The sequence below is a fragment of the Stigmatopora argus genome, chromosome 19, assembly GCF_051989625.1.
Source record: "Stigmatopora argus isolate UIUO_Sarg chromosome 19, RoL_Sarg_1.0, whole genome shotgun sequence".
Lineage (NCBI taxonomy): Eukaryota > Metazoa > Chordata > Actinopteri > Syngnathiformes > Syngnathidae > Stigmatopora > Stigmatopora argus.
The window spans coordinates 3,980,902-4,006,822 of record NC_135405.1 but is presented as its reverse complement, the minus strand read 5'-3'; the positions used below and the strand labels follow the sequence as shown (position 1 = coordinate 4,006,822).

General features: G+C 39.0%; 10 non-coding genes across 10 annotated transcripts; 4 read left to right on the top strand and 6 right to left on the bottom strand.

Annotated features, from left to right (window-relative positions):
* The first annotated feature begins 161 nt into the window (after window positions 1-161).
* On the top strand, window positions 162-233 carry trnah-gug (transfer RNA histidin (anticodon GUG)). Its single transcript has one exon. It is a non-coding gene; the product is annotated as a tRNA-His (tRNA).
* Window positions 234-1,423: 1,190 nt separating this feature from the next.
* trnah-gug (transfer RNA histidin (anticodon GUG)) lies at window positions 1,424-1,495 on the top strand. The gene has a single exon. It is a non-coding gene; the product is annotated as a tRNA-His (tRNA).
* Window positions 1,496-2,542: 1,047 nt separating this feature from the next.
* trnah-gug (transfer RNA histidin (anticodon GUG)) lies at window positions 2,543-2,614 on the top strand. The gene has a single exon. It is a non-coding gene; the product is annotated as a tRNA-His (tRNA).
* Window positions 2,615-7,530: 4,916 nt separating this feature from the next.
* Window positions 7,531-7,602, top strand: trnah-gug (transfer RNA histidin (anticodon GUG)). Its single transcript has one exon. It is a non-coding gene; the product is annotated as a tRNA-His (tRNA).
* Window positions 7,603-8,425: 823 nt separating this feature from the next.
* On the bottom strand, window positions 8,426-8,497 carry trnah-gug (transfer RNA histidin (anticodon GUG)). Its single transcript has one exon. It is a non-coding gene; the product is annotated as a tRNA-His (tRNA).
* Window positions 8,498-8,844: 347 nt separating this feature from the next.
* Window positions 8,845-8,916, bottom strand: trnah-gug (transfer RNA histidin (anticodon GUG)). Its single transcript has one exon. It is a non-coding gene; the product is annotated as a tRNA-His (tRNA).
* Window positions 8,917-9,935: 1,019 nt separating this feature from the next.
* On the bottom strand, window positions 9,936-10,007 carry trnah-gug (transfer RNA histidin (anticodon GUG)). Its single transcript has one exon. It is a non-coding gene; the product is annotated as a tRNA-His (tRNA).
* Window positions 10,008-10,361: 354 nt separating this feature from the next.
* On the bottom strand, window positions 10,362-10,433 carry trnah-gug (transfer RNA histidin (anticodon GUG)). The gene has a single exon. It is a non-coding gene; the product is annotated as a tRNA-His (tRNA).
* A 2,596-nt stretch (window positions 10,434-13,029) lies between these two features.
* On the bottom strand, window positions 13,030-13,101 carry trnah-gug (transfer RNA histidin (anticodon GUG)). The gene has a single exon. It is a non-coding gene; the product is annotated as a tRNA-His (tRNA).
* A 361-nt stretch (window positions 13,102-13,462) lies between these two features.
* On the bottom strand, window positions 13,463-13,534 carry trnah-gug (transfer RNA histidin (anticodon GUG)). Its single transcript has one exon. It is a non-coding gene; the product is annotated as a tRNA-His (tRNA).
* Between the last annotated feature and the right edge of the window lie 12,387 nt (window positions 13,535-25,921).

Below are 25,921 nucleotides of genomic sequence, written 5' to 3'. Positions count from 1 at the left end.
TGCACTGTTTAGCAAAAAAAATGTGATTTAAAAAAAATATTTTTTTCCCATACAAAAGTTGTTATACGGCGTACACAATTTGAAATGATCAAAAAATGTATAAAATACGGACAAACCATATAAGTTGACAGGTACACAATTTCACTTCAGAATGCTCATCAGCCGTGATCGTATAGTGGTTAGTACTCTGCGTTGTGGCCGCAGTAACCCTGGTTCAAATCCAGGTCATGGCATTTAGGAAAACATCTTACTGAAAGAAAATGTTGATTTGACATTGTTCAGCAGGCCAAGGTACAAAGTGCTTCCCATGCCAGCTTGCAATTTAATATTAAAACATTTGGAAGTAACACGAAAGAAATATGACATCCTGGCAATCTCACAAAACAAAAATTGGCAAATCTATTTATGACGACGCAATGGGTAAAATGAGATCGGTTTTGCAAAAATATGGTACTTTAAAAAAAATATTTTTTTCTCGTACAAAAGTTGTTATACGGGCGTACACAATTTGAAATGATCAAAAAACGTATAAAACACAGGCAAACCATATAAGTTGACAGGTACGCAATTTCACTTCAGGATGCTCACCAGCTCTGATCGTATAGTGGTTAGTACTCTCCGTTGTGGCCGCAGTAACCCCGGTTCAAATCCGGGTCACGGCATTTAGGAAAAACATCGTAATGAAAGAAAACTGTGATTTGATATTGTACAGCAGGCCAAGGTACAAAGCTTTTCCCATGCTGTCTTGGAAGTAACACAGAGGAAACATGCCATCCTGGCAATCTCACAAAAAAAAATTGGTACATCCCTGTATGATGCCGAAATGGGTAAAACGAGATCGGTTTTGCCAAAAAATGGTACTTAAAAAAAAAAAAAAAAAATCAAGTACAAAAGTTGTTATACGGCTTACACAATTTGAAATGATAAAACAACGTATAAAATACGGGCAAACCATATAAGTTGACAGATATGCAATTTCACTCCTGACTGCTTATCAGCTGTGATTGTATAGTGGTTAGTACTCTGCGTTGTGGCCGAAGCAACCCTGGTCTGAGTCCGGGTCACGGCGTTCCGGAAAAATGACTTACTAAAAGAAAACATCGATTTGACATTTTTAAGCAGGCCAAGGTACAAAGTGGTTCCCATGCCATCTTGTAATATAATATTAAAACATTTGGAAGTGACACGAAAAAAACATGAAATCCTGGCAATCTCACAAAACAAAAATTGGAAAATATTTGTATGATGCCGAAATGGGTAAAACGAGACCGGTTTTGCCAAAAAATCGTACTTTAAAAAAAAAAAAAATTCAGGTACAAAAGTTATACTGCGTACACAATTTGAAATGATCAAAAAACGTATAAAATATAGGGCAAACCATATAAGTGGACAGGTACGCAATCTGACTTCAGGATGTTCATCAGCCGTGATCGTATAGTGGTTAGTACTCTGCGTTGTGGCCGCAGCAACCCCGGTTCGAATCCGGGTCACGGCATTTAGGAAAAAAATATTTACTGAAAGAAAACAATGATTTGACATTGTTCAGCAGGCCAAGGTACAAAACTTTTCCCATGCCATCTTATATTATAATATTAAAACATTTGGAAGTAACACGAAAGAAACATGACATCCTGGCAATCTAACAAAACAAAATTTGGCAAATCTTTGTATGACGCCATAATGCGTAAAACGAGATCGGTTTTGCCAAAATATCTTACTTTTAAAAAAATATATTTTTTCAGGTACAAAAGTTGCTATACGGCGTACACAATTTGAAATGATCAAGTAATGTATAAAATACAGGTGTTGGGGTTATTTTGGGTACTATTATAAATGTGCTTGACATATTTATCATTATAAGTGTAATATTAATCATTATAAGCAGACAAACGCTTAGCATAATTGTTACCGAAGGACACTTCCCCCTGCAGCTGGCTCCGAGGACGTTTAATTGTTTTGCCCTAGATCCGAGAATGATTGATTTGACATCTCACCCAGTCTCGGGCTCCGAGGACTGTTGATCTGGGTTCGCAATGAAGATCTGTGAAGGACTCTTAAATTGCTTTGACTTGGATTCCAGAGCAGATGGTCATAATCAAACCGATTTCCGAAAATTCTCGCATATTGTTTTAAAATAGTGTTGCTCGTTTCACCTAATATGGAAATTGTTTTGCTTGCTTGTATAAATTCTTATGCAGTTGTTTTTGGTTTTCGACCTTAATTGTTGTTTTGAAGACTTGATATGCACTTGTTGTTGCAGTTGTATTTTGACCTTAATTGTGTTATTCGGTTAGCTAATGCAATTGTTTTGAATAAGATAACCTTAATTGTTTTGATTCTAATGCAACTAAATGGCCAGAAGAGGATGTCTTTCTTTAGAATGATCCGTCACGGGGACGAGGATTGATTCCCACTTGCAAGTTAATGCTGGATTACGTGCTCCGATGTCTTCCTTTTATTAAAGTATATCTATTAATGAACCTATCATCAGGAAAACCATATAAGTTGACAGGTACGCGATCTCACTTCAAGGTGCTTATCAGCCGTGATCGTATAGTGGTTAGTACTCTGCGTTGTGGCCGCAGCAACCCCGGTTCAAATCCGGGTCACGGCATTTAGGAAGAACAGTTTTCTGAAAGAAAACATTGATTTGACATAGTTCAGCAGGCCAAGGTACAAAGTCCTTCCCATGCCATCTTGTAATATAATATATATTAACATAATAATATAAAGTATTATAATATATATCACCAGGGAGCCAAACCATTTCACGCCGATAGCATTAACCTCTCACCTGATCAAGACATTGGAGAGGATCATTCTCAATCACCTCAGCCCCCTGATGAATGCAGAGCTGGACCCTCTGCAGTTCGCCTATCGTCCAGGCATTGGTGTTGAAGATGCTACCACCTACCTGATGCACAGGTCTCTTTCACACCTGGAGAACATGGGAAGCACAGTGAGAATGATGTTTTTTTACCTCTCCAATGCGTTCAACACCATTCAGCCTGTCCTACTGAGAGGGAAACTGGAAGAGGCTGGAGTAAGGAACCACCTAGCCGCATGGATCATCGACTTCCTCACTGACAGACCACAATATGTGAGACTCCGGGACTGTACCTCTGATGTGGTAGCTTGCAGCACGAGGGCCCCATAAGGCACAGTGCTCTCCCCACTCCTCTTCTCCCTCTACACATCAGATTTCAAACATAATACAGACACCTGCCACCTCCAGAAGTTCTCTAATGACACCACTATTGTTGGAGGAGTGACGGACGGGAACGACTTGGAGTTCAGGGGAGTCATCACAGCCTTTGTTGACTGGTGTAGGCAAAACCACCTCTTCATCAACACCAGTAAGACAAACGAAATGGTCATCGATTTTCGGAGGAATCCTCAACAGACCACTCAGGTGAACATCCAGGGTACAGACATTGAAATCGTGGAGAATTTTAAGTACCTGGGTGTTCACCTCAACAACAAACTAGATTGGTCCACAAACATAGATGCCCTGTACAAAAGGGGCTAGAGCCGCCTCTACCTACTGAGGAGTCTACGGTCCTTGGAGTGTGCAGGACACTGCTGAGGACTTTCTACGACACTGTGGTGGCATGTACAGTGTTTTATGCAGTGCTCTGTTGGGGATGCGGGAGCAGGGAGAGGGACAGGAGCAGGCTGAATAAGCTGGTCAGGAGGGCCAGCTCTTTTCTGGGCTGTCCTTTGGACTCTGTGGAGGAAGTGGGAGAGCGGAGAACGCTGACCAGGATGATGTCCATCATGGACAGCACCTCCCACCCCCTGCATGAGTCTGTGGAGTCCTTCCGAAGCTCCTTTAGCAATAGACTGCGGCACCCTCATTGCAGGAAGGAGCGCTTCCGCAGATCCTTCCTCCCAGTAGCTGTCAGGCTCCTTAACAAAAAATGGCTGTAATAAGACCTACCGTCTGCATGCATGTACATTTATGTGTATGTATTTATATATGTGCTAAGCAACACGCTTATTTATTTATATATTTATTCATGTATTTATTTATTAACTTACGTATTACCTATCTATTTATGTCTAAAATGGCTTTCCTATTCCTGCATCCTCACCCTCTTGCTACTGTGACAACGAAATTTAAGCCATATAAGTTGACAGGTATGCAATTTCACTTCAGGATGCTCATTAGCCGTGATTGTATAGCGGTTAGTACGCTGCGTTGTGGCCGCAGCAACGCCGGTTCAAATCTGGGTCAAAACAAAAACAATTTACTGAATGAAAATATTCATTTGACATTTTTCAGCAGGCCAAGGTACAAAGTGCTTCCTACGCCATCTTGTAATATAATATTAAAATATTTGGAATTAACACGAAAGAAACATGAAATCCTCAATATCTCAAAAAACAAAACAAATCATTGTATGACGCCCAATATTTAAAAAAATATTTTTTTCTCGTACAAAAGTTGTTATAAAATACGGGAAAAACATATAAGTTGACAGGTACGCGATTTCACTTCTAGATGCTCGCTAGCCGTGATCGTATTGTGGTTAGTACTCTGGGTTATTGCTCCAACATCCCCGGATCAACTCCTTATCATGGCATTTAGGAAAAACAATTTACCGAAAGATAGCTATGATTTGAAATTGTTCACCAGGCCAAGGTACAAAGCGCTTCCCTTACCATCTTGTAAAATAATATTAAAACATTTGGAAGTAACACAGAGGAAACATGCCATCCTGGCAATCTCACAAAACAAAAATTGGCAAATCGCTGTATGACGCCGAAATGGGTAAAACGAGATCGGTTTTGCCAAAAAATGGTACTTTTAAAAAATATATTTTTCCATGTACAAAAGTTGTTATACGGCGCACACAATTTGAAATGATAAAAAAACATATAAAATACGGGCAAACCATATAAGTTGACAGGTACGCAATTTCACTTCAAACTATGTAATTATCAGCCGTGATCGTATAGTGGTTAGTACTCTGCGTTGTGGCCGCAGCAACCCGGGTTCGAATCCGGGTCACGGCATTTAGGAAAAATGATTAACTGAAAGAAAACATTGATTTGACATTGTTCAGCAAGCCAAAGTACAAAACACTTCCCATGCCATCTTGTAATATAATATTAAAACATTTGGAAGTAACACGAAAGAAACATATTATCCTGGCGATCTCACAAAACAAAAATTGGCAAATCTTTGTATAACGCCGAAATGGGTAAAACGAGATCGGTTTTGCCAAAAAATCCTACTTTTAAAAAAATTAATTGTTTCACGTAAAAAAGTTGTTATACGGCGTACACAATTTGAAATGATAATTATTATTGCCGCTCATTTCAAAGGGAATGGCTTGCCTCTTCTTTGCACCTCCCTCACTAGAAGCCTTTCGCTTTTTACCAACCATATTGAATAATGGCTGCACGAGATATTTCATGATAAAAATGAAAAAGGTTCTTTGCGCACTGGAGATACGTCACGCACTTACGCAACTTACGCAACTTACGCATTGCAACGAACTGGGCAGAGGAAGGTGGATGCTGGGTGAGCTGAGCGCTCACAGCGCCAGGCGTCGGTATTAGAGGCGGAAAGAAGCACTACTCAGAAAAAGGCGCGCAATACAAAATCGAACTTACGAACATTTTTCGACATTAACGCAATTTGCAGAAATGTTCGTATGTACCATTGTTCGTAAGTCGAATGTTTGTAAGTAGGGGAGCGTCTGTACTCAATTTGAAATGATCAAAAAACGAATAAAATACGGGCATACCATTTAAGTTGACAGGTACACGATTTCACTTCAGCGTGCTAGTCAGCCGTGATCATATAGTGGTTAGTACTTTGCGTTGTGGCCGCAGCAGCCCGGTTCAAATCCGGGTCACGGCATTTAGGAAAAACAGGTTACTGAGAGAAAACATTGCTCTGACATTGATCACCAGGCCATGGTACAAAGCCCTTCCAATGCCATCTTGTAATATAATATTACAACATTTGCCAGGATGTCATGTTTCTTTTGTGTTACTTCCAAATGTTTTAATATAATATTGCAAGATGGAATGGGAGGCTCTTTGTAACTTGGCTTGCTGAACAATGTCAAATCAATGTTTTCTTTCAGTTTATTGTTTTTCCTAATTGCCGTGACCCGGATTTGAACAGGGGTTGCTGCGCCCACAACGCGGAGTACTAACCACTATACGATCACGGCTGATGAGCAACCTTAAGTGAAATCGCGTACCTGTCAACTTATATGGTTTGCCCGTATTTTATTTTTATTGTGAGGGCTAATTCCCCAATATCAAAATAATCTTCAAGCAGAGGAGGCACCGAGCATGTAATAGTTTTAGACTCCGTCGGCCTTCTCGGAGTGGTGCGTGGCAGGTTGCGTTGCACGACCGTCGTGGCTCGCTAGCTTCTTTGTCTCTTGTTCGCCCCCACCCTTCCGAAAAGAGTGAAGCAGACGGACAGAGCCCACGTCGATCTGGTAGCTCTACTTTGCCAAATACACATCCGAAAAGGGGACCGCGAGCACTTTTATTCAAGGTAGGCGGAGACAAACTTTAGGCGGGAACAACAAGGGGAGGTGCTATATACAAAGTGATGACAGACCTTGACCAGTAGGTATCACACGGTTTTGCAAAAACATCATACTATTTAAAAAATAGCTTTTTTCACGTACAAAAGTTGTTATACCGCGTACACAATTTGAAATGATCAAAAAACGTTGCCGCAGCAACCCCGGTTCGAATCCGGGTCATGGCATTTGGGAAAAATAACTTACTGGAGGAAAATATTGATTTGACATTTTTCAGCAGGCCAAGGTACAAGCACTTCCTTTGCCATCATGCAATATAATATTAAAACATTTGGAAGTAACACGAAGGAAACATGTTATCCTGGCAATCTCACAAAACAAAAATTGGCAAATCTTTTTATGACGCCGAAATGGGTAAAACGAGAGCGGTTTTGCCCAAAAATCGTACTTTTTAAAAATATTTTTTTCACATACAAAAGTTGTTATATGGCGTATATAATTTGAAATGATCAAAAAACGTATAAAATACGGGCAAACCATATTAAGTTGACAGGTAGGCAATCTCACCACAAGTTTCTCATCAGCTGTGATCGTATAGTGGTTAGTACTCTGCGTTGTGGCCGCAGCAACCCCGGTTCAAATCCGAGTCACGGCATTAAGGAAAAAAAGCTTAGTGAAAGAAAACTATTATTTGACATTGTTCACCAGGCCAAGGTACAAAGTACTTCCTATTCCATCTTGCAATATAATATTAAAACATTTGGACGTAACACGAAAGAAAGACATTACATCCTGGCAATCTCACAAAACAAAAATTGGCAAATCTTTGTATGACGCCGAAATGGGTAAAACGATAGCGGTTTTGCAAAAAAATCATACTATTAAATAAAAAAAAAACACACACAAAAGTTGTTATACGGCCTACACAATTTGAAATGATCAAAAAAGGTGTAAATTACGGGCAAACCACATAAGTTGACAAGTATGCGATTTCACTTCAGGATGGTCATCAGCTGTGATCGTATAGTGGTTAGTACTCTGCGTTGTGGCCGCAGCAACCCCGGTTCGAATCCGGGTCACGGCATTTAGGAAAAAATGATTTACTGAAAGAAAACAATGATTTGACATTGTTCACCAGGCCAAGGTACAAAGAGCCTCCCATGCCATCTTATATGCAATATTATATTAAAACATTTGGAAGTAACACGAAATCGCGTACCTGTCAACTTATATGTTTTATGTTTTTTTTTAAAGTACGATTTTTTTGGCAAAACTGATCTCGTTTTACCCATTTCGGCGTCATACAAAGATTTGCCTATTTTTGTATTGTGAGATTGCCAGGATGTCATGTTTCTTTCGTGTTATTTCCAAATGTTTTAATATTATATTACAAGATGGCATGCGAAACACATTTTACCTGGGCCTACTGAACAATGTCAAATCAAGGATTTCTTTTAGTGAATTGTTTTTTCCTAAATGCCGTGACCTGGATTTAAACCGGGGTTGCTGCGGCCACAGCGCAGAGTACTAACCACTATACAATCACAGCTGATGAACCTACTGAAGTGAAATCGCGTACTTGTCAACTTATGTGGTTTGCCCGTAATTTACACCTTTTTTGATCATTTCAAATTGTGTACGCCGAATGACAACTTTTGTATGTGAATTTTTTTTTTTTTAATAGTATGATTTTTTTGCAAAACCGCTATCGTTTTACCCATTTCGGCGTCATACAAAGATTTGCAAATTTTTGTTTTGTGAGATTGCCAGGTTGTCATGTCTTTCTTTTGTGTTACGTCCAAGTGTTTTAATATTATATTGCAAGATGGAGTGGGAAGTGCTTTGTACCTTGGCCTGGTGAACAATGTCAAATAATAGTTTTCATTGACTAAGTAGTTTTTCCTAAATGCCGTGACCCGGATTTGAACCAGGGTTGCTGCGGCCACAACGCAGAGTACTAACCACTATACGATCATGGCTGATGAGAAACTTGTGGTGAGATTGCGTACCTGTCAACTTATATGGTTTGCCTGTATTTTACACGTTTTTTGGTCATTTCAAATTGTGTACGCCGTATAACAACTTTTGTACGTGATTTTTTTTATTTTATTTAAAAAGTAAGATTTTTTGGTAAAACCACTCTCGTTTTACCCATTTCGGCATCATACAAAGACTTGCCAATTTTTGTTTTGTGAGATTGCCAGGATGTCATGCTTCTTTCGTGTTACGTCCAAATGTTTTAATATTATATTGCAAGCACTCTGTACCTTGGCGTGCTGAACAATGTCAAATGAATGTTTTCTTTCTGTGAATCGTTTTTCCTCAATGCCGTGACCCGGATTTGAACCGGGGTTGCTGCGGCCACAACGCAGAGTACTAACCACTATACGATCACGGCTGATGAGCATACTGAAGTGAAATCGCTTACATGTCAACTTATATGGTTTGCCCGTATTTTATACGTTTTTTGATCATTTCAAATTGTGTACGCATATAACAACTTTTCTACGTGAAAAAAAAAATGTTAAAAAGTACGATTTTTTGGCAAACTGCTCTCGTTTTACCCATTTCGGCGTCATACAAAGATTTGCCAATTTTTGTTTTGTGAGTGTCAAGTTCTCTCTACTTTCTTCAAATTTCACCCCAAACTTGAAAAGGGGCCCCGATCTTTTCACCACAGGAACAACTCAAATCCTTCCTGTTTACAATTTTATTGAAGTTTATGGTGATGGGAAGTGATTAGGTTGAAAACCTTAAAGAAGGAGGAAAGAAGGAAGCATGTGACATCATTCAAGTTTCACGTTACTATGGTGATCAAAGTGTTGCTCTTGAGTTTACTAATAACATCTTGAATTTACTACAGCAAAGGAGAAGAGCGTTGAAATGATAGAGTGGAAATGAATGGGTACATTAACTGATTGAGTAAATCAAACACAAATATTCACTTTACAGAGATGGGTCATAAGAGTAATCCAAGTTAAGGGAAAATACAAAGAATGCAACTTATGGTTGTGATAAACAAATTAAGCATCAATCAGCTGGCATCTAGGTGGTACTTATTTTATCCTACCAGTTGCGTGTGATCGGGTCTGAAGGGTATTCCTTGCTCCTTTCTCGCCTGTCTCCTTTCAAGGCTGGACTCTGAATTTTTTATATCCTGGCTCCTGCCTTATGATCTCAGGCAGGAAATGAAGTGAGGTGACTTTGATTTGGGTTTTCTTTTCTGCCCCCTGTTGGCATGGAGGAGGGGCAGACATATCTTCTCCAAAGTGAGATTGCCAGGATAACACGTTTCTTTCGTGTTACTTGCAAATGTTTTAATTTTATATTACAAGATGGCATGGGAAGCGCTTTGCACCTTAGCCTGCTGGACAATGTCAAATGAAGGATTTCTTTCAGTGAATCATTTTTCCTAAATGCCGTGACCCGGATTTGAACCGGGGTTGCTGCGGCCACAACGCAGAGTACTAACCACTATACGATCACAGCTGATGAACATGCTCTAGTGAAATCGCGTACTTGTCAACTTATGTGGTTTGCCCGTAATTTACACCTTTTTTGATCATTTCAAATTGTGTAGGCCGTATAACAACTTTTGTATGTGATTTTTTTTTTAATAGTATGATTTTTTTGCAAAAACGCTATCGTTTTACCCATTTCGGCGTCATACAAAGATTTGCCAATTTTCGTTTTGTGAGATTGCCAGGATGTCATGTCTTTCTTTCGTGTTACGTCCAAATGTTTTAATATTATATTGCAAGATGGAGTGGGAAGCGCTTTGTACCTTGGCCTGGTGAACAATGTCAAATGAAGGATTTCTTTCAGTGAATCATTTTTCCTAAATGCCGTGACCCGGATTTGAACCGGGGTTGCTGCGGCCACAACGCAGAGTACTAACCACTATACGATCACAGCTGATGAACATGCTCTAGTGAAATCGCGTACTTGTCAACTTATGTGGTTTGCCCGTAATTTACACCTTTTTTGATCATTTCAAATTGTGTAGGCCGTATAACAACTTTTGTATGTGATTTTTTTTTTAATAGTATGATTTTTTTGCAAAAACGCTATCGTTTTACCCATTTCGGCGTCATACAAAGATTTGCCAATTTTCGTTTTGTGAGATTGCCAGGATGTCATGTCTTTCTTTCGTGTTACGTCCAAATGTTTTAATATTATATTGCAAGATGGAGTGGGAAGCGCTTTGTACCTTGGCCTGGTGAACAATGTCAAACAATAGTTTTCTTTCACTAAGTTTTTTTCCCTTAATGCCGTGACCCGGATTTGAACCGGGGTTGCTGCAGCCTCAACGCAGAGTACTAACCACTATACGATCACAGCTGAGGAGAAACTTGTGGTGAGATTGCATACCTGTCAACTTATATGGTTTGCCCGTATTTTATACGTTTTTTGATCATTTCAAATTGTGTACGCCGTATAATAACTTTTGCACGTGAAAAAAAAAATTAATAGTACGATTTTTTGTGAAAAAAAGTACAATTTTTTGGCCAAACCGTTCTTGTTGTACCCATTTCGGCATCATACAAAGATTTGCCAATTTTTTGTTTTGTGAGATTGCCAGGATAACATGATTCTTTCGTGTTACTTCCAAATGTTTTAATATTATATTGCAAGATGGCATGGGAGGCTCTTTGTACCTTCGCCTGCTGAACAATGTCAAATCATTGTTTTCTTTCAGTAAATCATTTTTTCCTAAATGCTGTGACCCGGATTCGAACCGGGGTTGCTGCGGCCACAACGCAGAGTACTAACCACTATACGATCACGGCTGATGAGTGACCTGAAGGGAAATTGCATACCTGTCATCTTATATGGTTTGCCCTATATTTTATACGTTTTTTGATCATTTCAAATTGTGTACGCCATATAACTTTTGTACCTGAAAAAAAATATTTTTTAAAAAGTAAGATTTTTTGGCAAAACCAATCTCGTTTTACCCATTTCGGCGTCATACAAATATTTTCCAATTTTTGTTTTGTGAAATTGCCAGGATAACATGTTTCCTTCGTGTTACTTCCAAATGTTTTAATATTATATTGCATGATGGCAAAGGAAGTGCTTGTACATTGGCCTGCTGAAAAATGTCAAATCAATGTTTTCCTCCAATAAGTTGTTTTTCCTAATTGCCATAACTCAGATTCGAACCGGGGTTGCTGCAGCCACAACGCAGAGTACTAACCACTATACGATCACGGCTGATGAGTAGCCTGAAGGGAAATTGCATACCTGTGGACTGATATGGTTTGCCCGTATTGTATACGTTTTTTGATCATTTCAAATTGTGTACGCGGTAAAAAAAACTTTTGTACGTGAAAAAAGCTATTTTTTAAATAGTATGATGTTTTTGCAAAACCGTGTGACACCTACTGGTCAAGGTCTGTCATCACTTTGTATATAGCACCTCCCCTTGTTGTTCCCGCCTAAAGTTTGTCTCCGCCTACCTTGAATAAAAGTGCTCGCGGTCCCCTTTTCGGATGTGTATTTGGCAAAGTAGAGCTACCAGATCGACGTGGGCTCTGTCCGTCAGCTCCACCCTTTTCGGAAGGGTGGGGGTGAACAAGAGACAAAGAAGCTAGCGAGCCACGACGGTCGTGGAAAGCAACTTGCCACGCACCACTCCGAGAAGGACGACGGAGTCTAAAACTATTACATGCTTGGTGCCTCCTCTGCTTGAAGATTATTTTGATATTGGGGAATTAGCCCTCACAATAAAAATAAAATACGGGCAAACCATATAAGTTGACAGGTATGCGATTTGACTTCAGAATGTGCATCAGCCGTGATCGTATAGTGGTTAGTACTCTGCGTTGTGGGTGCAGCAACCCCGGTTCAAATCCGGGTCTCGGCATTTAGGAAAAACGATAAACTGAAAGAAAACATTGATTTGACATTGTTCAGCAAGCCAAGGTACAAAGAGCCTCCCATGCCATCTTGTAATATTATATTAAAACATTTGGAAGTAACACGAAAGAAACATTACACCCTGGCAAATGTTGTAATATTATATTACAAGATGGCATTGGAAGGGCTTAGTACCATGGCCTGGTGATCAATGTCAGAGCAATGTTTTCTCTCAGTAAGCTGTTTTTCCTAAATACAACGCAGAGTACTAACCACTATACGATCACGGCTGATGGGTCAAGCTGAAGTGAAATCGCGTACCTGTCAACTTATATGGTTTCCCCGTATTTTATACGTTTTTGGATCATTTCAAATTGTGTACGCCGTCTAACAACTTTTGTACGTGAAAAAAAATATGTTTTTAAAGTACGATATTTTGGCAAAAGCAATCCCATTTGACCCATTCCGGCGTCATACAAAGATTGGCCAATTTTCGTTTTGTGAGATTGCCAGGATTTCATGTTTCTTTGGTGTTACTTCCAAATGTTTTATTATTATATTGTTATGATGGCATGGGATGTGCTTTGTACCTTTGCCTGGTGAACAATGTCAAATAATAGTTTTCTTTCACCAAGTTGTTTTTCCTAAATGCTGTGACCCGGATTTGAACCGGGGTTGCTGCGGCCACAACGCAGAGTACTAACCACTATACGATCACAGCTGATGAGCATCCTGAAGTGAAATCGCGTACCTGTCAACTTATATGGTTTGCCCTTATTTTACACGTTTTTTGATCATTTCATATTGTGTACGCCGTATAACGAGTTTTGTACGTGAAAAAAATATATTTTTTAAAAAGTACAATTTTTTGGCCAAACCGTTCTTGTTGTACCCATTTCGGCATCATACAAAGATTTGCCAATTTTTTGTTTTGTGAGATTGCCAGGATAACATGATTCTTTCGTGTTACTTCCAAATGTTTTAATATTATATTACAAGATGGCATGGGAGGCTCTTTGTACCTTGGCCTGCTGAACAATGTCAAAACATTGTTTTCTTTCAGTAAATCATTTTTTCCTAAATGCCGTGACCCGGATTCGAACCGGGGTTGCTGCGGCCACAACGCAGAGTACTAACCACTATACGATCACGGCTGATGAGCATTCTGAAGTCAAATTGCATACCTGTCAACTTATATGGTTTGCCCTATATTTTTTACGTTTTTTGATCATTTCAAATTGTGTACGCCATATAACTTTTGTACCTGAAAATTTTTTTTTTTTTTTAAGTAAGATTTTTTGGCAAAACCAATCTCGTTTTACCCATTTCGGCGTCATACAAATATTTTCCAATTTTTGTTTTGTGAGATTGCCAGGATGTCATGTTCCTTTAGTGTTACTTTCATATATTTTAATATTATATTACAAGATGGCATGGGAACCGCTGTGTACCTTGGCATGCTTAAAAATGTCAAATCAACGCTTTCTTTCAGTAAATTTTTTTCCCGAATGCCGTGACCCGGACTCGGACCAGGGTTGCTGCGGCCACATCACAGAGTACTAACCATTATACGATTACGGCTGATAAGTAGATTGAAGTGAAATTGCGTACCTGTCAACTTATATGGTTTGCCCGTATTTTATACGTTTTTTTATCATTTCAAATTGTGTATGCCATATAACAACTTTTGTACGTGAAAAAAAAAAAAAAATTAAAAGTACCATTTTTTGGCAAAACTGATCTTGTTTTACCCATTTCGGCGTCATACAGCGATGTGCCAATTTTTGTTTTGTGAGATTGCCAGGATGGCATGTTTCCTCTGTGTTACTTCCGAATGTTTTAATATTATTTTACAAGATGGCATGGGAAGCGCTTTGTACCTTGGCCTGGTGAACAATTTTCAGTAAATTGTTTTTACTGGTGAACAATGTCAAATCAATGATTTCTTTCAGTGAATCATTTTTCCTAAATGCCATAACCCGGATTTGAACCGGGGTTGATGCGGCCTCATCGCAGAGTCCTAACCACTATACGATCACGGCTGAGGAGCATCCTGATATGAAATTGCGTACCTGTTAACTTAAATATTTTGCCCGTATTTTATACGTTTTTTGATCATTTCAAATTGTGTACGCCGTATAACAACTTTTGTAAGTGTAAAATTTTTTTTTTTTTAAAGTACAATCTTTTGGCAAAACCGCTCTTGTTTTACCCATTTTGGCGCCATACAAAGAATTGCCAATTTTTGTTTTGTGAGATTGCCAGGATGTCATATTTCTTTCGTGTTATTTCCAAATGTTTTAATATTACATTGCAAGATGGCATGGGAAGCACTTTGTATCTTGGCCTGCTGAACAATGTCAAATCAATGTTTTCTTTCAGTTTATCGATTTTCCTAAATGCCGAGACCCAGATTTGAACCGGGGTTGCTGCACCCACAACGCAGAGTACTAACCACTATACGATCACGGCTGATGAGCAACCTGAAGTGAAATCGCGTACCTGTCAACTTATATGATTTGCCCGTATTTTATTTTTATTGTGAGGGCTAATTCCCCAATATCAAGAAGAGGAGGCACCAAGCATGTATTAGTTTTAGACTCCGTCGGCCTTCTCGGAGTGGTGCGTGGCAGGCTGCTTTCCACGACTGTCGTGGCTCGCTAGCTTCTTTGTCTCTTGTTCGCCCCCACCCTTCCGAAAAGGGGGGGAGCAGACGGATAGAGCCCACCTCGATCTGGTAGCTCTACTTATGCCAAATACACATCCGAAAAGGGGACCGCGAGCACTTTTATTCAATGTAGGCAAAGACAAACTTTAGCCGGGAACAACAGGGGGAGGTGCTATATACAAAGTGATGACAGACCTTGACCAGTAGGTGTCACATGGTTTTGCAAAAAAATCGTACTATTTAAAAAATATATTTTTTCACGTACAAAAGTTGTTATACCGCGTACACAATTTGAAATGATCAAAAAACGTATAAAATATGGGCAAACCATATAAGTTCACAGGTATGCAATTTCCCTTCAGGTTGCTCATCAGTCGTGATCGTATAGCGGTTAGTACTCTGAGTTGTGGCCGCAGCAACCCCGGTTCACATCCGGGTCATGGCATTTAGGAAAAACAACTTACTGAAAGAAAACTATGATTTGTCATTGTTCACCAGGCAATGGTTCAAAGCGCTTCTCAGGCCATCTTGTAATATAAAATTAAAACATTTGGAAGTAACACGGAGGAAACATTACATCCTGGCAATCTCACAAAACAAAAAATTGTAACATTGCTGTTTGACGCCGAAATGGGTAAAATGAGATCGGTTGTTCCAAAAAATCGTACTTTTAAAAAAAATAATATTTTCACATACAAAAGTTGTTATACGGCGTACACAATTTGAAATCATCAAAAAAACTCAAATTAAAATACCGGGAAATCGTATTACTTGACAGTAAATTCAATTTTAGTTCAAGATTCTCATCAGCTATGTTCGTATAGTGGTTAGTACTCTGCGTTGAGTCCGCAGTATCCCTGGTTCAATTGCACTTCAAGAAGATGAATGAATGAGTAAATGTAAAAAGGATGCATTCAGATTTAGTGATATACAGAGTTATATGATTTCAAATTGTGTACGCCGTATAACAACTTTTGTATGTGAAAATATTTTTTTTTTTAAAAGTACGATTTTTTGGAACATCTAAAGATCTCATTTTACCCATTTCGGCGTCAAACAGCAATGTTACATTTTTTTGTTTTGTGAGATTGCCAAGATGTAATGTTTCCTCCGTGTTACTTCCAAATGTTTTAATATTATATTACAAGATGGCCTGAGAAGCGCTTTGTACCATTGCCTGGTGAACAATGACAAACCATAGTTTTCTTTCAGTAAGTTGTTTTTCCTAAATGCCATGACCCGGATTTGAACCGGGGTTGCTGCGGCCACAATGCAGAGTACTAACCACTATACGATCATGGCTGATGAGCCTCTTGAAGTGAAATCGCGTACCTGTCAACTTATATGGTATGCCTGTATTTCATATGTTTTTGATCATTTCAAATTGTATACCCCGTATAACAACTTTTGTACGTGAAAAAATATATAAATTTTTAAAAGTACGATTTTTTTGAATACATATATACAGAGTTATATGATTTACTTATAAATGCTACTACATTCAAAATATTCAGGTCATTAAAAGCATTGATGCGAAAAAATTTGTACCAAAAAACAATCCCAGTTACGAAATTAAACAACCGAAAATTGGGCACTCTCGGCAAATGTGAACCTTGTAATGGTCAGGGTTGCGGCCACTGGCAGCGTATGAGTGCAAACATCCAACCAAAAGTCCTCTTTGTGAGCACTTTTTCCAGTTACATGGCTGATCAGTTTGGTGAGTTCATCACTGAGTTGTTTCATTAGGTTTTTTTTTCTGAGTGTGCATAACATAATTTAAAGTTATGATGTTGTGTGTACATGAAGCCACTATTTGAGTAAAATAAGGGTAATATCATGCAGTAACTGTGCGATGTTATTGTCAAAAACGGCTGTAGTATCCTGCCAGGAAGCAAAACTTGCTTTGTTTTGAAACCAGAATAATCGATGCACGGGGGAGACAAAACACCACTGGCCACTCCTTAGTATTACATATAAATTGTCAGTTGTGTGTATTTGAAAGCAAATGTTTGCCCACCACTCATTCTCACTAACATGATTCCTCAAACCCAAGCACTTACAGACCCCGTCTTCATATTATCATTGTTTCCAATGTGAAATTATGATAGAGTTCCTTGCTATTGTGTTCCCTGTCAACAAATTAAAGGGAATAAAGCATCCTCTAGCTTTTAATTAAGCAAATCAAAATTTCAAAAGATAAACCAGTTCGACATGATCTGCTTGCCCTATGTCCCCAAGCACCAACACAATTAAAATCACAAAAAAGGATTAATGGATTATTGCAAGACAGAGACATCAGCTTGGGTGCATTGGGAGTTCATCTTAAATCCATTTTCATTCCTTTTGTCCAGCCTAGAAGCTGAGTTAGTGTGTATTGGTGTGTATTTTGAAGTATACACTGTCTATGTGCTTGGTGTGCCCATCCTTTATGACTATTTATAAAATTATTTACTACTATTTAGGTAATAAAGAGACATTTTTGAACAATACATGTTAAAAGAGTTCAGCACTGGGTTATCTTATGTAATTAAAGATTATTTGAGGAAGTAGTATCAATCTACAATCTAACAAAATACATTATTAATGTATCTGTTATAAGTGAAATACTAAATACAGCTCAAAATGGACAATAAAAGAAAAAAATGAGGTTCCTTGTGCGAGGGGTGGCGCTGGAACAACAAGATTCACTTACAGACAAGAAAAAACAATTAGAAAATCAATTTATTTTCCATTCATTTTCGTACCGCTTATCCTCACAAGGCCGCAGGGGTGCTGGAAACTATCCCAGTTAACTGTGGGAAGTTGGTGAGGAACACCCCGAACCATTCACCCACATACATACGCAGGGACAATATAGAGTGTTCAACCATCGTACATTCCATGCTTTGGGATGTGGGACATGTTCTCAATCGTTTATTCATTAATTCCATCATGGGATAAGATGGAAGAGCTGTCGGCGCTTACCAGTAACGGAGCGGAGGGGCTCTACTCTGCTACTGTTGTCCTCAGCTCCAGACTACTGAGGAACTGTGCGGATAAGCTTGGAAGAGTGACTCTGCATATTCTCTACCTCGGTCCCAGTCTGCAGAAGTTCCCCATCTTGTGGAAGACTTCCTCTGTGTGGTTCCAGTTTTTGTCCAACTTTACAACTTCTTTTTGAGTCTGTATCCGTTTTAGCTACCGCAACCAAGATGGCGCCGTTCAAGTGGCAGCCGGCGGCGGTAGCTCCGTCCATTCTTGCTCGTTTTGTGTTTTTGCTGCTTTTCTGTCTTAATGATTTGATTTGGTGATTCTCAATGATCCCATTTACTTTGATTTGCACTTTGTGCTTTTGCTTTGTTGTTCTGTCTAATTACCCTCTTGCTACTGCCACAACACAATGAAATTTCCCAAATACGGGATGAATAAAGTTATCCAATCCATTCCAATTCACCCATCCTCGAAAAGGTTGCGGGGGTTGCTGGAGCCTAACCCAACAGTCTTCGGGCAAACGGCAGAAAAGACCCTAGACTGGTCGCCAGTCAGTCGTAAGGCACACAGAGAGACAGACAACCACACCAATGCCACCGAGTGGGAATCGAACCCAGACTGCCCAAATCAAAGTCAGGCGGAAGAAACACTGCACTGTCGGGTGGCCAATGTTCTTAATCATGGGCTTACAATGGCTGAGGGTGTTAGAAAGGTGCTGCAATTTTTTGGGAAAACAATTTTAATCACATTTCTACTTAAATTCATTTTTTTCTTGCTTCACCATGCTGTCTTTTCATTTCTGTATTACAATGGCTAGGTTTGTCAACAAATGCTATAAACAATAAAAAATGCAACATAACTCTTGTTCAGTGGGTTGCAAACAAACTACCCCCGCCAACCCACACGCACTGATGTGTAACTTATAATTGACAATAACTGTCATCAAATTCTTCCCATCTCATGCCTAAATGATCTATCCAGAGTACACTGTTATATATAAAACAGAACTAGTCAATTGGACTGTCTTGCCGGTAAATGACGTCAAGAGGACTTGTCATCCTGATAGCACTTGTGTATTGACACAGGAATTTGATTTTGAGAGATGGACTGAGAAGTTTAAGCAAATAAATGTTTTGCAGGTAATCCATGGTCTCTGTTACTTGTACGAATTTTTTTAGAAATCCACAAACTTTTGCAAATGTCGAAATTCGAAAAAAAAATATCAAAATGACTGAAAAAGTCCAATAAAGCAACAAATATCATCAGTTTGAAACTTTCATATTTGTTCAAAGACGGAGGTAAAAAAATGTTTTAGCTTACAAATTATATAAGGCATTTTTTTGGAAGTTAGAGATTTCTCTACATTTGAATTCTTTCGATGACTGAGTGTTTAGCCCGTCGGCCACAGAGTTCTGGGGTCCTGGGTTCAAATCCAGGTTGGTTCACCTGTGTGGAGTTTGGATGTTCTCCCCGGGGCTCCGTGGGTTTTCTCTAGGTACTCCAGTTTCTTCCCACATTGCAAAAACATGCATGGTAGGCTGATTGGACACTCTAAATTGCCCCTTGGTATGGGTGTGAGTGTGTATGGTGGTCCGTCTCCTTGTGCCCTGCGATCGGCTTGCCACCGATTCAGGGTGTACCCTACCTCTGGCCCAGAGTCAGCTGGGATGGTACTCGGACGTTTCGTTGAAAGACGTTTGGTCCCCGGACGTTTGGTCGACCGGACGTTTGGTCGACCGGATGTTTGGTAGAACGGACGTTTGGTAGAACGGACGTTTGGTAGAACGGACGTTTGGTGGAACGGACGGTTGGTCGCCGGGTTGTTACTGTTGAAACCAGCTCTCAAAACTATAATCATGAGAGAGAGAGTGAGTTTAATATCTAAATATCTAGTATCAAAATATCAACCGTAAACTGTCATAAATTGACACCGAGTGAACCCGGTGACCAAACGACGGTTTTACCAAACGTCTGTTCTACCAAACGTCCGTTCGACCAAACGTCCGGTCGACCAAACGTCCGGTCGACCAAACGTCCGGGGACCAAACATCCAGGGACCAAACGTCTTTCGACGAAACGTCCGGGGACCAAACATCCAGGGACCAAACGTCTTTCGACGAAACGTCCGGGGACCAAACGTCTTTCGACGAAACGTCCAGTCACAGCTGGGATAGGCTCCAGCCCACCCCTCGACCCTTGTGAGGATAAAGCGGATCAGAAAATGAATGAATGGATTCTTTCTTCCCATAAAAAGTTGGCAGTATAAACTTGCTCCAAGGTAGCAGTTTGGGTCATTAAATCACAGTTAAAAATCAATTTTTCCAAAAAGGCATTTTAATCGAGATGTGCGAACAGTGACTATCTGACCCCTTGTCACGCTTAGTCTTGTGTAACAGGACAATGAAAGATGACCTTTCAGATAGACAAAGACTCACAGTGACACATCAATGTTCAGGACTGTGGCTTAAACTATAATGTATTTAATCTGTGTGCCGAGGACAGACTCGTAAAACGATTCAGCAGCCTCCTCAAAATAACTTAATCAATATAATATGTAATGAAGAATGGCCATGCTCAGGCATGATGAGAGAAAAAGCATATTACAAAGAGATGTATGAATGAAATTTCTCCTCCATGTGGCCTTCCCATTATTTGAAACTGCCCTTGTATCCCATCCCCTTATGAGCTTTCCCTTCTATTATGAAAGGGGTCGATCTATATGCATGCGAACAAGCTTGGGTCTGTGTCCTTCACCCCAACGCCCTTTCTATGCAGTTGCCCCTTTAATGCACTTTCACCTTTGCAGCACTCTCTTTACTGTGCTATTTTTGGTAACATTATTTGAATGCTTCATAACACAATGTCACAAGACTGTCATAATCATAATGTGATGTCTGTCATGAACAAGTGTCATTCAGTGTCTTATCCCTAATCCAAGGACAATTAAAAAAATGTCAACTTTGTATCAAAAGTGACATATTTTACACTTATTGAAAGCTGTCAAATTCATTCACACTAAATCAGTGGTTTACAACTATTTTTGAGCTGTGGCACACTTTTTTCATCTCACTTTCTGAACTGCTTTATCCTCATTAGGGTCGTGGGGGGTGCTGGAGCCTATCCCAGCTGACTCCGGGCCAGAGGTGGGGGACACCCTGAATCGGTTGCCAGGAGATCGCAGGGCACAAGGAGACGGACAACCATTTACACTCACACCCATACCTAGGGGCAATTTAGAGAGTCCAATCAGCCTACCACACATGTTTTTGGAATGTGGGAGGAAACCGGAGTACCCGGAGGAAACCCACGCAGGCCCGGGGAGAACATGCAAATTCCACACTGGTGGCATGACCTGGATTTGAACCCAGGACCCCAGAGCTGTGAGGCCGACATGCTAACCACTCACTCAGCCGGGCCGGTTTGGTTAGCTGTCTTGCGTAGGGAACTCCTAATCTCTCATAAGGTCAGTGACTTTCCTATTTAAAATACACTTAACTAACTGAATTCTTGACAGAATCACAAATTTAGCAATTTATAGCTAATGTATTTGAACATGCACAAGCCAGTGAATTTGATATTACTGTAATTTTATTGAATTGTCACAATGCAAAATGGCTGAAAAGTTATGACACCTGTTGTCATTGGCTCACAGCATTATATCTTCAGCTTTATATACCATTTATTGATATTTCTAGATTGGGACAGATTGTTTCTTACTGAATAGTAAAGCCCCAAATAGAAAAGGAGTCAACCATATGAATCCTGACCACAGGTAGAAAAGCACCCTAAATCACTAGCGATGATCACCAGCTTCTTTAACGAGAGTAATTGCTGTTGCCACACCAGTTAATAGCTCCAGTTATTCATGGATTATTGCATAGTTATAGATTTCTCTTAGCCACATGTGAAAGTATCACAATTTAGTGAAAGAGAAGAGCTTGGATAATTTTCAACAAATTTAGTCTGGTTTGCTCATGACCACAGCAGTGCAAACAGCCCTTTTTAATGCGTCTGGGAAATTATCCTCTGAAAATATAGCTCTTCTTGTGTTACCATTACAATTACAGCAGTGTGTATAATTTTTGCTATTATAGTTTTTATCTTCAACTTCAGTCTTGTGCTTTTAGATTGATAAAAGTGTGATCAAACAAAAAATATTTTCATTCTCTCCAGCAACAACAGCAACAGAATAAGAATGTAATTTTGAGAATTAAAATATTCCCATAAGTAAATACATTTTTTACTGTTCACTAAACCCTGCTTTCTTTCTCTGGTGGGATGCAAATGTGCCCTGCAGTGAAGATTTCCAAAACATGCTGCTTTCACATGCAAGCGTCTGCTGTCGGTTAGAGCTCACATGCCATGCTGACAACATGGATTTGGGTAATGGTCCAGCAACAACCTTCACATATATAGTGTCAGGATCCCACTGAGAGAAAGAGAATGGCAACAGAATCAGTGACTCCGGCAGACATTTAAATGGAAAACAGAGGAACAAGTAGTTCATTTTGTTCATTGTGTATAGCATCCATCCATGATCTGCTTCATTTATCCTCATAAAACAGTCAGCTAGATCAGTGGTCCCCAACCACCGGTCCGTGAACTACCTAGTGCTGGTCTAATATTAATGTTTTCAATCTCGCCCTCCTACTTGCAATGAGAAAAGTTGTTATAATAAATAATAATAAATAATGGCTATTATGCTTGGGACTTGTTTTTCTTTTTTGCCGCCGTGGGAGTCGTTCGGGCACAGACCCCACCCCCACACAATTTTGTCTTAAGTTGTCGCCCTCCCCATTAGACGGTCCGCGAGAAAATAGAAGAGCTTTACCGGTCCACGGAGAGAAAGGTTGGGGACCGATGAACTAGATCACTCGAAGGTGATCTGACCCAACTAATTTTTGGAAAGAGGGGAAAGGATCCCACAGAGTTATTTGTTACTCTGTTAGGAGGTGGTGAATTACAACCAATAAAAATATGTTTTTCCATTGTAATATCCTGTTTTTTTTGTGTTTTTCTCAGAGGGGGAACAAATTATATACACACATATATACATATATATTATGTGTATATATATGTATATATATCTATATGTGTATATATATCTATCTATATATATATATGTATATATATCTATATGTGTATATATATATATATATATATACATATATATATCTATATATATATATATGTATATATCTATATCTATATATATATATATATATATATATATATATATGTATCTATATATATATATATATATATATATATATATATATATATATATATATATATATATATATATATATATATGATCCAATGCCAGAGCTTTTCATCCGGAAATAATAATGCAAAAAATAATCAAAGGATTAAATAATATTTTTACTATTGTATGTATATATGGCCGCCCCGGCAGGTGAGTGGTTAGAGCGTTTACCTCTCAGGGGGGGACCTGGGTTCAAATCCAGGTTGGACCACCTGTGTGGACTTTGCATGTTCTGCGTGGGTTTTCTCCGGGTACACCAGTTTCCTCCTACATTCCAAAGACATGCATGGTAGGCTGATTGGACACTCTAAATCGCCCCTAGGTATAAGTGTGAGCGTGAATGGTTATTTGTCTCCTTGTGCCCTGTGATTGGCTGGCCACCAATTCAGGGTGTGCCCTGCCTCTGGCTCCAGCACCCCCTGCGAACCTAGTTCAGGATAAAGGCTGGACACACCCTGTATTAGTTGCCAGACAATCGCGGGGCACAATGAGGCGATTAACCATTCACACTCACACTCACATTCATACCTTGGGTAAATTCAGGGTGTTCAACCAGTCTGCCATGCATATTTTCAGAATTGGTGAGGAAACCAGATTAACTGGAGAAAAGCTACAGCTTGAACAGCTGACTGTGAAAAGCATATCAAATTATTTAATGGTACTTTAACTAAACCTTTTATGGCCAAGATATTATATTTGATACATAAATTCTGGGTAATTCAAAATTTCCCAAATAAAAACTGATGTATCATTTAAATATGATGCAAATTTATGCACAGTATAAGAAATGTTGTAGTGTTTTTGTTTCAGGGGATCATCAGTTTAAAAAAAATGCTGACATTTATTTAGTGGTTATTAGTTTCAAAGGTTTAATGTGTGTATAAAATAATTACAATATTTGGTGTAGAATGGACTTAACAAAGCTCAAAGAAAGCAGTCACTGTCACTTTGGTGTGTTGCTAGTTAGCCTACTTACAGAATGTTAATTGAATCTGAATATTTCTTCATTTAAATCTGCCTTCAAAATGCCAAATTAGTCTTCCACATAGAAATGTATTGAAGTATTTGTACAGTATTTCGAGTTGGTCTATGTACCATTACACTTCACCACAAACTGTATGTGTGTACATATAATAACGCAAAGCCTTTTTCTCTCTCTGCTGAACTGTGAAGTTCAGCAATTTATTTTTACTGGGGAGTGGTGACTCATGAAGAACTCTGAAGATAGTGCCTGCACAATGATACATAGGCTTTCCCATGTTCACTTTAGGGTCTCCTTTTCTGCTTCATAGAATTATACTGTGTAGCCACAAAATGGAAAGTTCTTTCTCATATTGGAGATACAAAAAAAGTGTGGATTTACTGGAGTTTCAGGATAAAAAATAAATTATTTTAATAATCCTAAATGGCATTCCTATAGTGGTAAAAGGTCTTTAACTCTTTATCTGCCACTGACAGTGATTGATATCCAATCCATTTGGACTAAAAGGTTTACGTCCGTCAATAGCACTGAAAGATTTACACAAGGTCTGGAAGTTGACAAGAAGGTCGTCAGTGGAATTTAATGTTTGGATTTGGTATTTCTTGTGTCTGGCATGAAAGTAGTTCAGCATGAATTTGGTAGTGAATTTGGTTTTATCTGGCTGTCCAAATTTCAAAACTAAGGACTTGACAACCTAAAACTGAGAGAGCCAAAATTAATTTCATTGAGAGCAACAGCATTTCACCTCAACACAATTATATACAGCTAACGATTGTCATTCCAAACAACATATTGTCCAATAAACTAATGAGTAGTACTGCTAATTCGAAATTAAGGCTCAATTTGAATATTATTCAAACATGTGAACATCAACATCTCTCCAAAAGGTATCCTACAAGGTGGCCAGAGTTTTTTTCCGGCTTCATCCCCTCTCAGCTCAAAATGAAAAACTAGGGAATATGAAAAAGTAATTGAAAATTTTCAACTAAGGATGGAGAATCCTCTGAAACCTTAGCCTTTATTTTTACTGGGTCAAAAGTGTTAATTGAATTGAATTGAATGCCTTTTGTTGTCATTATAAAAGCACATTGAGATTTAAAGCTTCACCATAAAGTGTACACATAAATAAGTACAGTGGTACCTCGAGATACGAGCTTAATTCGTTCCGGGACTGAGCTCGATTGTCGATTTACTCGTAACTCAATTGAACGTTTCCCATAGAAATGAACTAAAAACAAATTAATTCGTTACAACACTCTGAAAAAACAACAACAAAAACAGGATATTGGATTGGAAAAATGTTTTTATTTGTTCAAATTGGCCATCTATTAACAAAGTAACAAAACACTAGGGGTTTATTAGTACTAAAATGTGTTTAATAGTACTAAAATTAGACGGATTTCACGGAGGGGAGAGAGAGAGAGGGATAGAGAGAGGGAGGGAGAGACTTTTTGCACGACAACGCGATCAAAACATAACATAAACAAATTTAAATAAACTTGGATTACGATGCACACACTAAAAAATAAGTTTAATCTAACCTTCCACTAAACTTAATTCTAATTTTGTTTTAAATTTTTATACCTTTCTTCTCCCAGGTTGGCTCTATTTGCCCCGCCTCCACCCTGACTTTCAGATGCAACCTATCGAGGGTT